General features: G+C 39.3%; 1 protein-coding gene across 2 annotated transcripts in view; it reads right to left on the bottom strand.

Annotated features, from left to right (window-relative positions):
* ELMO1 (engulfment and cell motility 1) overlaps nucleotides 1-16,332 on the bottom strand; it is a 727,703-nt gene that overhangs the window by 544,516 nt on the left and 166,855 nt on the right. For both annotated transcript variants that reach the window (XM_086692444.1, XM_086692474.1), the window contains exons 12-13: nucleotides 15,055-15,123; nucleotides 1,059-1,125 (exon numbers count right to left, since the gene is read on the bottom strand). The gene's annotated coding sequence lies outside the window, so the exon portion shown is untranslated. The remainder of the gene's footprint in view (nucleotides 1-1,058; nucleotides 1,126-15,054; nucleotides 15,124-16,332) is intronic.

The following is a 16,332-nucleotide window of genomic DNA, read 5'->3' as shown; positions in this document are numbered from 1 at the left end:
TCTGTCTCTCTCTGTCTCTCAAAAATAAATGTAAAAAAATTTTTTTAAAAAGATGGATGTATTATATTGTTGCTACATATCACCAATTGCCCTCCAGAAATGTTGTACCACAGCAATAAACTTATGACTGATCTTCCTGCTTCTATTCTCTCTCTTTTCAATCAATATTACACATTCTCAAGTTAATGTTCCCAATAAGCTACTTTATTCATGTCTAACACATAAAGGTTACCCATCACCTACAAATAATCCTAAACTCTAGCACTTGATGCCTTCTGCTCTCAGGCAAGCCTATCTCTTATGATTTTATCGCTCCTACTTTTCTACATAATTTCTAGGATTTAATCAAATATGTCCACCAAACAAGCACATGTTGGAAAAGAAAGTCCTGTATTCCTTTAATGTTGGCCCCACAAACACTTTCAGTTTATTGGGATCTTCACTCATCTTTATCTATTTTATTTCTTTCTCTAAGAAAGAAATGTCCATCCTATACTCCATTCCTTATTTTAACTTAAATTTAAATATTCAAATTTAAGCATAAAGAAAAAGTCAGGTAAGTCTCTAAGTTTATTTATTTATTTTGAGAGAGAGAGCACAAGCAGGGGAAGGGCAGAGAGAGAGGAAGAGAGAGAGAATCCCAACTAGGCTCTCCACTGTCAGTGTAGAGACCCACGTGGGACTCAAACCCACAAACCATGAGATCATGACCTGAGCTGAAACCAAGAGTTGGACACTCACTGACTGAGCAACCCAGGCACCCCAAAGTCATGGAAGTTAAACCAAGGAGACCACCAAAGAGGCTCCTTCAATAGTCCAGGAACAGACTGGTAAGACCCTTTCCCCCTCCAACCCACCCTTCTTCCAACTATTAGATCTCTGTTTCTAAGAGGTAGGTCTGATCACGTCACTTCCTTTTTTTCTTTTAAGCCTCCAATTGTCTGTCACTGTATACTAACGATAATCCAAACTATGAACCAAACACAGCTCTTCACATCCACTTTCAGACTCATCTGCCAGGACAGGGATACGCATGTGTCCAGAAACTCCACACTCACCTTGAACGCTCCTCCTCCCAAAGGCATCAGATGCTTTAAGGCATCTCTGCCTCTGCTTCTGTCCATCCTGCTGACATAAAGCAAAGACAATTGAAAGGCAAACCATTAGTGAGGAAGATATTTGGAAATATTTGTTACAGATATGATAATGGGTTATGATTTTTGATATACAATGAACTCAAACACATCATTAAAACACTAGAACTCCAGGGCGCCTGGGTGGCCAGTCGGTTAAGCGTCCGACTTCAGCCAGGTCACGATCTCGCGGTCCGTGAGTTCGAGCCCCGCGTCGGGCTCTGGGCTGATGGCTCAGAGCCTGGAGCCTGTTTCCGATTCTGTGTCTCCCTCTCTCTCTGCCCCTCCCCCATTCATGCTCTGTCTCTCTCTGTCCCGAAAATAAATAAACGTTGAAAAAAAAAAATTAAAAAAAAAAACACTAGAACTCCAAAAAGCAAATAAGCAAGGGATATTAACGGATTGTTCATAAGAGGGAAAATGCAGGTGGCTTATGGAATATTAATGGAATTTAAGCAAAGAACTCAAAGATTTCAAATAACTATGAGTAATTGTTTTACTCATTAAACTAATATATATATGTGTATTATATTATATGTGTATATGTGTATATATATATATATTAAAGTGATGATTATGGTAGTCCATTGTTTAATGAGACAGACACACCTAGAGTTTCCTTGAAGATATAAAAATTGCTGTAATCTTCCTGGAACATCATCTAACTAAAGCCCTAAAAATGTTCCTGTCCTTTGATCCAGAAGTTTCACTCACTCTGGTGATGTGTACTTAAAATAATCAGAGCAAGACAAACATGGTTGGCACTAAAGTGTATATTTCAAGTTATCTCAAAAGTTGCATTGAACTCAAATGGTCAAAAAAAGGGCAATGCTTAAATAAGTTGTAGTTTAACCACATAATGGAGTATTAAATACTCATTAAAATGGCCTGTATATAAGATGAATTTTTAATGATGTTGAAAATTATATAATGTGGTATGAAACACAACATATCACTGAATGAAAAAGAGAAAAGACTTTTTAATGTACATTACATATTTCAACTGTACAAATGCATACCCAGAAATATCAGTGCTGAGAATGAATTAAATGTTTGTTTTAATTCTTTTCTTTGCAATTTAAATAGTGGGCAACATATTTCCTTTAAAATTTGTGATTTTTTTTTTTTAATCTGTATTACACCTTTGCCTTAGAGTCTTTGACACTGTTCACTACTCTTTTTTCTATTCTCACAACCACCCTGTTTTGGTGTCTGTCACTCCTGTGGCACTTGGCAGATAAGCCAAGGAACTCATCTCTCCTGAAGATCATAAATTCCTCAAGAGCTTGAACTGCCTCTTTGCACCGTGACGTGCTTTGAAAAACTCAAAACCATTTGCAAGATGACTAAATGCATAGACGACTAAATGACTGTGGCCTTAAACATTTCTTAGAGTTGAGTTGTGTCTCTTTGCTCTGTAAATGAGTAGGGCAGCCATTGGTTTGGAGAGCCAGGTGGATTCTGTTTTCAGAGGGCATTCATCTGGCTCACACTTCACTTCTGTCTTTTCTTTGCCTCTATGCATTTGCTGATCTCTTTGGGCCATGCATGAGACTCAACTTTTCTACCTGGATGTTGCCTTATACACCGATGAAATGTGGGTTCTGGTTAGTCAAATGTTTGGGGAACCTACTTTTTAAAAAACGTACCTAGAAGCTATTGCTATAGGCACATTTCATAAACCCAGTAAATAAAGGATGTACTACTCTTACTCAGACACTTCCTTTATGAATGTCTGGGGCATATTCTTAGAGACCTTTAGAATATTCAGTCTTAAATATTCCAGATTTACTGGCACATTGATGGCATTTCCTAAATCTCTGTCCTGCTTGCATTTAAAAAAAAAGGGGGCAGAGAGATCACATCAAAGGCTTCTGTTCATTTATTCTCAGCCACCCACAGAATTATCTAAATTACTTACGAAGATTATTTAACAAAGACATTCATCTTCTTACCAAAATTATGAGTGAATTGTGAAAGACCATTTCTCTGTAAATGAGGATGGCTTAGATTCTAGCTTTTATCCTGTGTCAGTAATACCTTCTTTCTTATCTCCAACTCTTGTTTTGCTAAGTTTAGGAATGCAGACTCTGAAGTCAAAACTTGGGTTCCAATCATGCCTCTACCACTTATTAGGTCTGTGGTCCAATGTAATCTTTTAAGTCTCCAAGACTTGAACTCCCCATCTATAAGACAGGATAGTCAGAGTACCTTCCTCATAGGGTTGTTATGAGTGTTGAATAAAATAATCTTTTTTATTTGGCAAATTTCAGTTGCTCCTAAGTTGTCAGCTATTATTTATTTAGCTGTGTAGGATAGAACAGAAATTCACAAAAAAAGTACTGTGATTAACAGAAGACTTCTCCCATCTCACACATTTATTATAAATATTCCTATTTGGTCTATTGATTCTTCTTATATTTTGAGTAGTCTTGAAAAAGAAGTATTGTAGTGTGTTCAAAATGTATGTCTTGTATGTGTTATAGACATAGGCAGAAAGTAATTTCTCTGCTCCCCTTTACAGCAAAATTTCTCTCAAAGCTACACCCTTATCATCTCTCCTTCCTCACCTCCATCTCCTTTACAATCTATTCCAATCTGACTTCTGTTCCTGCCACCCTGTCGACACTGCTTTTGACAAGGCCACCAACCAGCTGGGGTGTATCAGCTCAGAAGGAAATCTGTCCTCATTCACTGCACTCCTAGCAGTATTCCACGCACTTGGCTGTTTGCTCTTTCTCAAATACTTTCCTTTTGTTTTCCTTCAAATCACACTCCCCAACATTACTGACCCCTCCTTCTTGGGCTCTTTTGCTAGTTTTGCCTCTTCATCTGACCTCCAAACGTTCGGTTGCCTCAGGACTTGGCCTGGGTCCTATTCCATTCCTTCCAAAGTAATCCATTCCAATCCCATAGCCTTAAATACCATGTATATGAGAATATCTTTCAAACTAAATCTCTGAGCCAGACATTTCTCATGAACTGCAAACTCATAAATCCACCTGCCTGCTTGATTCTTCCACTTTCAAACATACTGTGTCTAAAACCCAATCACTCCAACACCCCCTGCCCCACCTTCTTCCTAACTTCAGTAAATGGCACTACTCTCCACCCAAAACACTTCTCATGCCAATTTACTTCCCCTGTGAAGAATTCTCATTTCTTTTAAAAACAGAAATGAGGTAATGGCACTTCCTTATTTTAAACTTGAATGGTAACTCATGACTAATGGAATTAAATCAAAATTTCCCACTGACTGCAGGGCCATCATTACGTGGGTCCCTCTGCCTAAGTGACAGCTCATGCCACTCTTCTCCCTTGTGGGAGATTCTCACCCTCTGCTTGAGACATACTAAGCTGTTTCTTTTCCTTGAACAGGGCAAGATTATACCTTCTTTGGGGCCTTTGCACGTGCTTTTTTCTCTGCCTAGAAGGCAGTTGCCTGGCTTCTACATGTCTAGCTCCTTCTTGTACTTTAGGCCTTGGCCTTAGTTTGCCCTCAAGTAGGACTGCCTTGACTACCTATCTTAAGTAGATACCCCCCCACACACACCCTACGTATATCATTCCATCTATTTTGGTCATGGCTCGGTCAAAACTAGTCATTATCTTATTAGATAAGCTCGGGAGCTCCATGAAGATAGTACCACGTCATGGTTCATTACCTGTTCAATGTCACATCCTGGGAGTCTGGGAGAGGGCCTACCACACAACTCTACATAAATTGGGTTTATAAAATGCACATGCTATACTGTTCTAAGAATGGGTCTGGTACAGAGGGGACACAGGCTCTGCACTACTTGATAAACATTATAATGACTGTACAATGTGCAATGGAAACCCATAGATGGAAGAGAAGCTTAATCAAGGAAGTGATATCTGAATTCAGATGAGTATAAAAGTGCTGGGGGGGGGGGGTGGGAAGGACACTTGGGCCAAGTGAACAGCATGAACAAAGGCCTGGGGGTGTGAAAAAGCCTGCCATGTTAAAATTGTTAGCTTCAACAAGTTTTCCAAAGAAAATAAAATTAATGCAGATCCATAGAACCTGGGGGAAGAAAAGTCAGGACCTAAATAAAAATCAGATGATGGAAAAAAGTTTTAAATTTAAGCAGAAAATGCAATTTCACAACTATGGCTCATTTAAGCAACTGGTAATTAAAAGCATATATAGTAACAAACACCACCTGGGTTTTGCAGGTGTGAGTAAACTTTACAAAAATATGGAGGGAGAAATAGTTTGGAATGGCCCAAAATGCAACTAAAGAAGTTTGAGGCTGTGACATCAATGCCTTGTGATCAATAATGGGAATGAACATGGTGACAGCAACAATCATCTGGCAGGATATTTTCATTTATGTCATTTCATTTCACTTGAATGTGACAAACATATAACCAGGCTCTGGGCTGGGTAGTGGGAATAAAAAAAAAAAAAAAAATCTCAGGCTTCAAAGAGATCACTATCTAATCAAAGTACATGAATAGTTGCTTTTCTAGGATTAAAAAAAAAGAAGATGCCTCTATGTAACCTCAGTTCAAATGTTGTGCAAACGATGTTTGATATGCAAATCATTGTTTAAAGTGATGCAGGTTATTTGTTCCAAAAGTCCAGATGGAAGTTTTCACTAAGCCCATTTTCTCATGGGATGTTTAATTGATTCTGCACATAAGGACAGTTCTGATGGTGAATTGTGCAGAGCAAACAAAGAAACTGGTTAGAAAATGCCAATGAGTCTTTTCATTTATATATGAGAGATATCTCTTTTAAAATTTTTTCTACATTTAAAATTAATATATGTTCCTTTTAGAAACAGTGAAAATTGAAAAAAAATACATGTTACATACATTTTTCCTAGACATTTTTTAAAACTAAAACTAGGATCACATCATAATATGTCTGCACTTATCTTCACTGATTTGAAGGTAATATATGTTGTCATTTTGTGTTGCTGGTAGTTATCTTTAAGATTTTTAAGTTTATTTATTTATTTTTTTTTTAATTTTTTTTTTTCAACGTTTATTTATTTTTGGGACAGAGAGAGACAGAGCATGAACGGGGGAGGGGCAGAGAGAGAGGGAGTCACAGAATCGGAAACAGGCTCCAGGCTCTGAGCCATCAGCCCAGAGCCTGACACGGGGCTCGAACTCACGGACCGCGAGATCGTGACCTGGCTGAAGTCGGACGCTTAACCGACTGCGCCACCCAGGCGCCCCTAAGTTTATTTATTTTTAAAGAGACAGAGACAGCACGAGTCGGGGAGGGGCAGAGAGAGAGAATCCCAAGCAGGTTCCATGCTGCCAGCACAGAGCCCGATGCAGGACTCGAACCCATGAAGCCATGAGATCATGACCTGAGCTGAAACCAAGAGTTGGTAGTTTAACTGACTGGGCCACCCAGGCACCCCATAAGGTTTTTTTCTTTTTTAAGTTTATTTATTTATTTTGAGAGAGAGTGTGTGCGAGCAGGGGAGGGGCAGAGAGGGAGGGAAAGAGATAATCCCAAGCAGGCTCCATGCTGTCACACAGAGCCTGACGAAGGGGTGGATTGTATGAACTGTGAGATCATGATCTGAGCTGAAACAGTCAGATGATCAATCGACTGTGCCACCCAGGCCCCGCATCTTTAAGGTTTCTTTAAATAAACATAAAAAAAACCTATAATCTTCCTACATCAAACTAAAAAATGAAAAGCATTCCTCTGAGTCCTTTTAAATGAAATGTGGAATTTAGAAACCTTTTTCTCCACCATAATCACCCTAATTCCTAGGTTTTGAAACAGTTTTTTATACAGATTTTGGGAATTCAATTATTGTTTTGTCATATAAATCTTCCTCTGTCAAAAATTAATTTAGAGGGGCGCCTGGGTGGTGCAGTCGGTTAAGCGTCCGACTTCAGCCAGGTCACGATCTCGCGGTCCGTGAGTTCGAGCCCCGCGTCGGGCTCTGGGCTGATGGCTCAGAGCCTGGAGCCTGTTTCCGATTCTGTGTCTCCCTCTCTCTCTGCCCCTCCCCCGTTCATGCTCTGTCCCTCTCTGTCCCAAAAATAAATAAACGTTGAAAAAAAAATTAAAAAAAAAAATTAATTTAGAATTTCGTTTGCTATTGTAACTAAATTTTCAATAGTTACTGAAACTAAATGGCACATATCATTATTGGCTGACTTTAAATCTATGATCTTGAGTTCTTTATTCCTGTTTTTCTCTCATTCAGAAGGAATATATCCTTTTTTTAATAAAAAGGTAAGGAGCTAATAATATATTTTCAGAGCCCTTACAACTGGGGAAATATTTTTGTGTTGACCTCACACTGTGAGAAGACAATCCTGCATACGAAAAAACTCTTACATTTCAATTTTCTACCTCAAAATTCTGCCAATACTTTGTCTTCAGCATTTAGTGTCACAGAGGAAAAGGCTAAGGTCAACCTGATTTTTATCTTTTGCACATAACCCACTCTTCAATTTATAGGCTTATTTTTTATTTTCCTGTAGTTCTTGTAAAGCAAATATTTTGTCAAAATGTATATAAGTTTATAGAAATGTGATAAACCCCCGTATTTTCTGGTCTATGAAAGTATTATACATTTGTGTCTGATTCTTGCTCTTGTTCTGTCCTTCTAATTTCTCTTCAGGTACACCATATAATTATTCTGTTAACTCTCTATTTTCTGTCCTAGACACTTATTATCATCTTCTGTCTTGTCATTTTTTATTTCTTTGTTCTCTTTCTCTGTTTTCTGGAAGAGTTTCTTAATCTTGCCCCATTACTGATTTGATTTTCTCAATTAGCAGTTTTGTTCTTTCCCAGTAATTGTGTTGGTTCTGGTGTTACATTTTTAGTTTTCTTGAATACCTTCCTTATTCATTTCCCTTTGCATCTCAGACTCGTCTATTTCTTTTTATTTTTCTGCTTCTCTCTCATGAAGGATATGTCTCCTTTAATCCTGCTGAGGTTGACAGTTTTTAACAATTTCCTTTGGTTTCTGAAATAAAGCCATTTCAGAAGCTTGTTTTTCCTCTGGAGTTCTTGACATCTTGTTTGGCATTCTTTATCCTTTGGTAATACCTTTTTTTCCATGGGCATATTTTGTTTCTGTTTTTGTTTTGCTTGCCTATTCATCCCAGAGGAAGAAAAATCTATACATCCCCTTTTTGGGTTTTAGTAACCAGAACATAAACTGTGCAAGATGAAGGCAAGCACTTCCTACCTTATGGCAAACTGGCATTCATTGAATGAGTCACTGATCGTATTTTTCTATCCAATTCCATCAGCTTCAGTGCTAGAGAGAATTCCTTCCAAACTCCAATAATAGGCTGGTAGAAAGTCTTAGTTTAAATGTGGTTGAATGTCTCCTACCTCCTGACATCTTCATCTGTATTTTATTTCTGGAGGTTAGGATGAGCCATTTGGGACCAATAACCTGATGTCATTTTTTTTCCTCCTCCATGAAAGTAATTTCCTGCAGGTCCATTTCTGCAAGGCTCTGAACTTCTATTGAGTGATAAGATCTTCTGCTATTGATGCACTAGTTTGGATTTCCACCTTGTGATAAAGAGAAAATCTTCTTGCTCTTATCAGCAGTCCTATACCATCCTTTTCCTTCATGGTATGACAAGTTAATGGTCAATAATAAAGCATAAAGCATCCTCCTGAAATATTTTTCTTAGTACTCAGATAGAGCAAATCATCAGGGCAAGAATGAGGATGGTTCCTTGCAATAGAAGTAGTTTCTTCACATCCAGCTTGAAACCCTTTTTATGGTTTTGAATGTATGGGTAACCCGACCTTTCAATACTGGAGTTCCACATCATAATGAAAGTCACCAGCTGAAATGCTGGGTTTATTACTCTGGTAAACTGAATCTATGCAAGTGCCTTTTGTATGAAACATGTCTTTTATTTTCTGTATTCTGATGCTTTGACATCTGGGGCCTGGCTGACCCTGGAGGGACTATCCCTCCCAGGGCTAGCCAATACCTAGAGACAGTTAACAACTGGACATTGAGCATACCTTTCAAATGCAAACCAACAGTCCAGAGCCCTTATCCCCACCACCTCCTGTCTCTGGCTTTCACACTTTGGGCCGCTATCCTCTTGCGTAAGTACTCCAGGACGAGGTACAAGACAACTAGGGACAGACCCTGTGCCCCAGAGCCCACTGAATTTGTCCAAACTAGCCAATCCTAAGCCTGCTTACAATGCCAGGCCCATTCCTTCCTACAGAAATCACAGTAAAAGCTCTGGCTCACAACTGTCCCCTCTCCCTCTGCCTCCTGACTGACCCTGGCACGTCCCCACGTAGCCCTCCACTGCATGACACACCCCCGCCTCTTGGGATCTATAGGTGTAACTATTTTTCAGTGGCAGCTGACTTCGGATCTGGCAGCCTTGCCATATTAAATAATAATAAAACCTATATTCCAAAGCACCTTTGTTTGTTAACGTTTTTATTTATTTTTGAGACAGAGAGAGACAGAGCATGAACGGGGGAGGGTCAGAGAGAGAGGAAGACACAGAATCTGAAACAGGCTGCAGGCTCTGAGCGGTCAGCACAGAGCCCGACGCGGGGCTGGAACTCACCAACCACAAGATCATGACCTGAGCTGGAGCGGGACGCTTAACCGACTGAGCCACCCAGGTGCCCCCCAAAGCACCTTTAAATGGCAGAATTAAAAACATTTTAATCTAGTATTTCATGTTTATCTTTCAAAGCTGAGGAAGTAAAGGAAGAAGGTGACTTATACATAGAAATCACAGGAGTTGGGTGCAGGGTTGAAAAGAGAAGGATAAAGATGGCCCTAGAGCTGCCTTTAACTCCATGTGCCCTCAAACCCCCAAACAGTAGTCATGATTTTAACGTCCTTCCTCAAACAAGTAGGTTGCCAGGGGGTTAGTGAGCATCCCCCACCTTGTCTATACAGAGGGAAAGCGGGTGGTGGCAGTGTGCAGAGTGTAAAGTCCCCGTTCACAGGTGGGGAGGTGAATGCCAGCCATGCTGCAGCAGGAGGCTGGTCTTCCCACTGGTTCCAGCTCACTGTGTTTCCACACACTCCATTCTGTTTGCTGTTTCTGTCTCTAACCTTTCCGTTCTGACATGAAACACGGTTTTTCTTTTGTTCCCATTTCATTCTTTATTGTTCACAAACTGAATTTTCCCAAGTGCTTAAATTAATGTGTGGCTTTAAGAAATAATTATTTCTTCTTCCTTCCACTGTCAGCGGCATTGACTGGGAGCCCAGCTCTGCTCTGGCAAATGAGTGGGCTTGTTAACACTTGCTTTGGTAGGCGGGGAGAGGACATAGGGCTGATTCCTTGAAGGTCACTAATAAACAAAGGCTATTTTAGTACTCTTGCTGTTAAATGGACTATTCCTTCTTTCAACCAACTCCTGGTTTTTATTTCTCTCAGCTCTTGGTGAATTTCATAATAAAATTCTTTATGAAATTATTTAACCATTATTAAAGAATTCTGTGCCTAAATTCTCTTCAAAAATTAAAGCACAAGTGTGATTAGAAGTTAATTGTGGTCCTATTGACTTTTTAAAACTAATTACTTATGAATATGCAAACAATGAATATTAATTGTCTACTCTTTGCAGAGCACTGTTCTAGGTAATGGACATGCATCAGTGAACAAAATTGAATTCCTTCTATCATAATTTAAACTTAAGATAATTTCACCATAGTACTGGCCAAAAGCATATAGAAGCAATTGCCAAAAATATAAATACAGAGATAAAAATCAAAATACACAGTATTTTCTAACTAGGTTGGTTTAAAAGGTTGGTTTTGGCCTCCCTGATGGGAGAAAGGCAGAACACTTGTCCAAGTGATGACTGAGGGAGACTCAGGTTCTGAGGCAGAGTGGGAGGGATGAAGCTTTTTCAATCACAAAATATTATGTTGGCTCCCCCAAAGGAGGTTTCGGCTCTTCAAATATTAACTCCACTATTAAGTTAGTGCAGGTGCCATACATACTCTAGTAATAGGTGAGCTGTCTGTCTGAGTGTTCGCTGTTCTCTGAGTTTCCATGGGTGTTTCAGTGGGAAACCAGACAAGGCCACATCAGAAACTGCTAGTTAGATGCCACATGAAACCAGCAATGGCTCATTTTGAGTTAGATTTTCAAAAGCCCATTTATTCTACAATGAAATTTCATTAATTTTTCACACTCCACAGTCTAAAGCTATGTGATGAAAAATCTTGCTTTATCTCTGAGCCAAGGCAGTATAGATTTTAAAAAAGAACACATTGAATTGTATACTGTATTTTTTTAAGTTTATTTATTTAGTTAGTTTTTAGTAATCTCTATGTCCAACGTGGGGTTCGAACTCACAACCCCTAGATTGAGAGTCGCATGCTCTTCCAACTGAGCCAGCCAGGTTCCCCTTAGATTTTTTTTAAACAGCCAGAACATCTTGTTGTCACATGTTTGTGTTGAAAGGATTAGGGAGAATCCTAATTTCCTCCAGGTGTTATGGCATCTCTTCATCATAGCTGGTCGAAAAAGGACTGGAAAGGTGATCTCTCCCTCATTGTTAAAAGTGGTAGTCTTGCCTGACCAAAAGAACAAAGGACAGGGTAAGGGTAGGGCAGAAAGTCCTTACCTGACTGCTGGAAGATAACTACATTGTTCCAAACACAGAACTGATGCTTGTTGAGTGAATAAATGGTGACCTGTTCTTGAACATGTACAAAATGCCTCCAGAAGACTCCAAGAAATATTTGGGGTGGGAAGTCCTTTACAGGAAGCAGGTCTTCTGTGAACTGGTGACGTTTCCTCTGTGAGTGAAGGTGGGCTCATGTTTTTACAAAAACTTTGTGAGGCTGGGAAAGTTCAGGATGCTTCTGTTAATTAAAATGATCTAGATCCCCATGTTTCAACACCTGTTTAGCCATAGAATCTTGTTAAGCAGAAATTCTACATTTAGAACAGATAGAAGTGGAGCTTCTCTGGATGGAGAAACCTGGAACACACTCTCCTTGGACCCCTTCCTCCACAGAAGGATCCATAGAATGCAGTTTGAAAACAGAGGCAACAGATCAGTTCTGGGCTGATTATCTAAATCCTGTGAACAGGTTGAAGTGTATTTAATTTTTGCCCTTACTGTACCTCATCCTAAAGTTAAAACTTTGATCCACTGATTTCCTAATCAAATTCTAGAAGGTTACTCAATTTGTTCTTGGCTTCATATAGAAAAGAAAAATACTACCAAACTTAAGCTCCACAGATTGAATACTATGACAAATGCTATAATATAGTCTGCCATTTGACATCAACTTTGCTTTGAGTCTTCCAATTTTCAAGGCAAATGTATGAGGGATCAAAGTTCTACTTGAGGGGGGAAAAATATCACTGCTTAAGACCCCATCATTAAAATGTTACATGACAGTACATAAGACTTAGGGAATGCATTAGAGGTTGGAATGAGTTTCATTTGATCATTTTCTTTTCATGTTGTTCCTATCATTCAATTTATTGATAATTTCACTGATAGAGTTTCATTTGATAAAAAGCTTGGGTCTTCTAACAGAGCCCAAGATCATGGTGAGTACTTCTTTTTTCCTTTTTCTTCTTTCTTTCTTCATTTCTTTTTTTCTTTTGCAACAGTTTTATTGAAATAATAATTCACATGCCATATGATTCACCTATTTGAAGTATGCAATTCAATGGTTTTTAGTATAGTCACAGAGTTGTGCAACCATTACGACAGTCATCTTTAGAACATTTTACATCACTTTTAAAGGAAGCCCGTGGGGAGCCAGGATGGCTCAGTCAGTTAAGTGTCCAACCCTTGGTTTCAGGTCAGGTCATGATCTCACTGTTTGTGAGTTCAAGCCCTGCATCAGGCTCTGTGCTAACAGTGCAGAGCCTTCTTTGGATTCTCTCTCTCCCTCTCTCTTCCCTCCTCTGCTCTCTCTTTCTCTCTCTCTCAAAAATAAATAAAAATTTAAAAGGAAGCCCCATTATCTTTTCAGCTATCACCCTTTTATGCGCTCTACCACCCTAAGTAGCCACTAATCTACTCTTCGTCTCTAGAGGTTTGCCTATTCTGGCCATTTCGTATACATGGAACCACATAATTTGTGGTCTTGTGACTGGCTTCTTAGCACGTTTTCAAGGCTCATTGATGATATAGCATGTAATCAGTACTTCATTCCTTCTTATGGCTGAATAATACTCCATTGTATGAAGAACCACATTTTGTTATCTATTCATCAGCTGATGGATATTTGGATTGTTTCTACATTTTTTTGACTATTATAGATAATGGTGTTATTAATATTGTATACAAGTTTTTCCATAGACATGTTTTCATTTCTCTTGGGTATATACATAGGAGTGAAATTGCTGAGTCAAATGCTAATTCTATATTTAACCATTTGAGGAACTGCTACCAGCAGTGTATGAGGGTTGCAATTTCTCCATTTCCTCACCAACACTTGTTACCTGACTTTTTTATTATTACCATTCTAGTGAGTGTGATGTTGTACCTCATGGTTTTGGTTTGCATTTCCATAACGACCAATGATGTTAAGCATCTTCTCATGTCCTTATTGGCCATTTGTATACCTCCTTTGGAGAAATGTCTACTCAGATACTTTGCCCATTTTTAATTGGGTTATTCACTTTTTATTATTGCATCATAGGGGTCCTTTATATACTTTATTTTTTGAGAGAAAGAAAGAGAGAGCATGAAAGCAGTGGAGGGGCAGAGAGAGAGGGAGAGAGAGAATCCCAAGCAGGCTTGGCTCTGTCAGCATGGAGCCCAATGCAGGGCTTGATTCCAAGACCACGAGATCATGACTTGAGCTGAAATGAAGAGTTGGATGCTTAACCAACTGAGCCATACAGAATCCCCACGGGTACTTTCTATACTCTAGATGCATGACTCTTATTAGATATATGATTTTCAAATATTATTTCCCATTCTGTAGGTTGTCTTTAACATTTTTGATAGTATCTTTTGGAAGTACATAAGTTTCTCATTTGGGTAACGTCCAACTTATCAATTTTTTCCTTATCTTGTTTATGTTTTTGATGTCATATGTAAGAATCCATTTCCCAATCCAAGGTAACGAAGATTCATCCCTATGTTTTCTTGTATGAATTTTATAGATTTGGCTCTTACATTTAAGCCTTTGATTCATTTGGAGTTAATCTTTGTATATAATTATTTTTATTATCTCTTTCTTCTTTCACTTTTATTTTATTTTATTTTTTTTAACATTTATTTATTTTTGAGACAGGGAGAGACAGAGCATGAACAGGGGAGGGTCAGAGAGAGGGAGACACAGAATCCGAAACAGGCTCCAGGCTCTGAGCTGTCAGCCCAGAGCACGATGTGGGGCTCGAACTCACGGACTGCGAGATCATGACCTGGGCCGAAGTCAGCCGCTTAACCGACTGAGCCATCCAGGCGCCCCTCTTCTTTCACTTTTAGGTATCCAGAGGTGGAAGAATCAAAATCAAGACAACCTGACTGAATACCATGTAGAAATATTAATAAACTGGTTATTAGTGTATTGAAGAAGGGGAATATTGAGGCAATGGGGTTAGTTGGTTTTATGTTTGTATGACATATTGTGTGATCTACACATCCAAAGCTTTCTGGGTAAAATTGTGGTCAAACAATATTCAGAATTTCATCTCCACTTCCTTGCAAATGAACACTTCTTCCATTTTACTTATGAATATTCATACCTTGTTTCCATTCTTGCTATACAAGCTGTTTTGAACAGTGCTGCTTACATAACCCAGCTTTTGTTCCTCATTAAAAAAAAATCTGCTTTCTCCACAGGCGTACACACACACACACACACACACACACACACACACACACACACACACTGCTACCTCTTTCCAATATGCTCATGTGTTTCCTGGCAGGTGTCCCTACAATTCACCTCTTCTCGTCACTCACCTTTTAAGTCTTGTATACATCTGAAGTTTCTTACTTATTTTTGCAGGCGCATTTCAGCATGGGGCCAATCTGGATGATAAGAAGAAAACCCACAATGGTAAGGAAGGGCAAGATAACACACTAGAGTATTTAGTCATTCCTTTGTGTTTTAGTATAGAAATGTAAGATTTAGCCATGGAGTAAGTATAATGCATAATTATCACATTTGGGATGCTAAACACAGACACTGCATTCACTCTGTGCATAGAGTTAGATGTGGTTCATGGAAAATGCAGGTTTTGCATTTTTCCAACAAAATAAGTGAGTGGGGGTGGAAGGAGACTGGCATTCTGATGATTATTTCAGAATACTAATGCCTACAGAAGCCGTGGCAATGTTGGCTGGTCTCCACTGCATTATGTCGACAGAAAATTGAGGGTTTCCCATTCCTCATTAGATGTCTCTTATGGAAGCAGCCCAACAGGTACTTTCGATCAACCAACAAGGAATTCTTTTGCCCCTCTATGAAGAAAACATTGTCTGAGTGCTCAAGGAGAGCCAGGCCAGGAAAATTAAAATAATACTCGTGAAGAGACTGGAGGACAATTAAGTATCAGATTATGTGATCCTGAATATAAGGGCCACAGAAGTACAATGAGGAGGGAGGTCAGTGAGCCTTGGTGGTGGGAGTGGTGGAGGTGTCATAAAGCTTTCATGGAGTATGTAGGTTGGGATTGGGTTGTGGAGAATGAAAACAATTTTTAACATTAAAGGAGGAGGGGAAGAAGGGCTACACCTTATGTGAGGGAGAAGGACAGAAACTAAGCCTGATGATGGACCAGGAACCAGAGCAGGCCTTGTTACAATCTCACTTAGAATGTTTAACAACTCTGAAAGGGGGTGCGATAAGTACCCCTTCAAGGAGTTTAATTACTTGGTCCTGGTCACACAGCTTCTAAATAGTAACGTAATGTTTGGATAAAAAGTTCTGAATTTCTTCCCCAGCAACGCACTTTATAGCTGCTGTCCTGCAGGCTCAGAGACTGGAGCTATGATCAATGCTCTCTGCACCAGCTCTGGTTCCTCCCTAATGCTCTCTCTGACTTACCAGGCAACACAGAGACTGAAAACCTCTGTCAGATCAGTGGGTTCCCAACTTGTGGATCCTTAGAATCTTCTCAGGAGTTTAAAACAAGCAAGCAAGAAAACAAACAAATAGGATCTATTTCTAGACCCCACTCCAGACCTAATGAAACCAAACATCCAGAGATAAGATGCTTAGATCATTTCCAATTGTCC

The sequence above is a fragment of the Puma concolor genome, chromosome A2 (genome assembly GCF_028749965.1).
Source record: "Puma concolor isolate L17-30 chromosome A2, mPumCon1.1.hap2, whole genome shotgun sequence".
In the NCBI taxonomy this organism is placed as follows: Eukaryota; Metazoa; Chordata; class Mammalia; order Carnivora; family Felidae; genus Puma; species Puma concolor.
The sequence above is the reverse complement of the archived record's forward strand: the minus strand, read 5'-3'. Positions and strand labels throughout refer to the sequence as shown.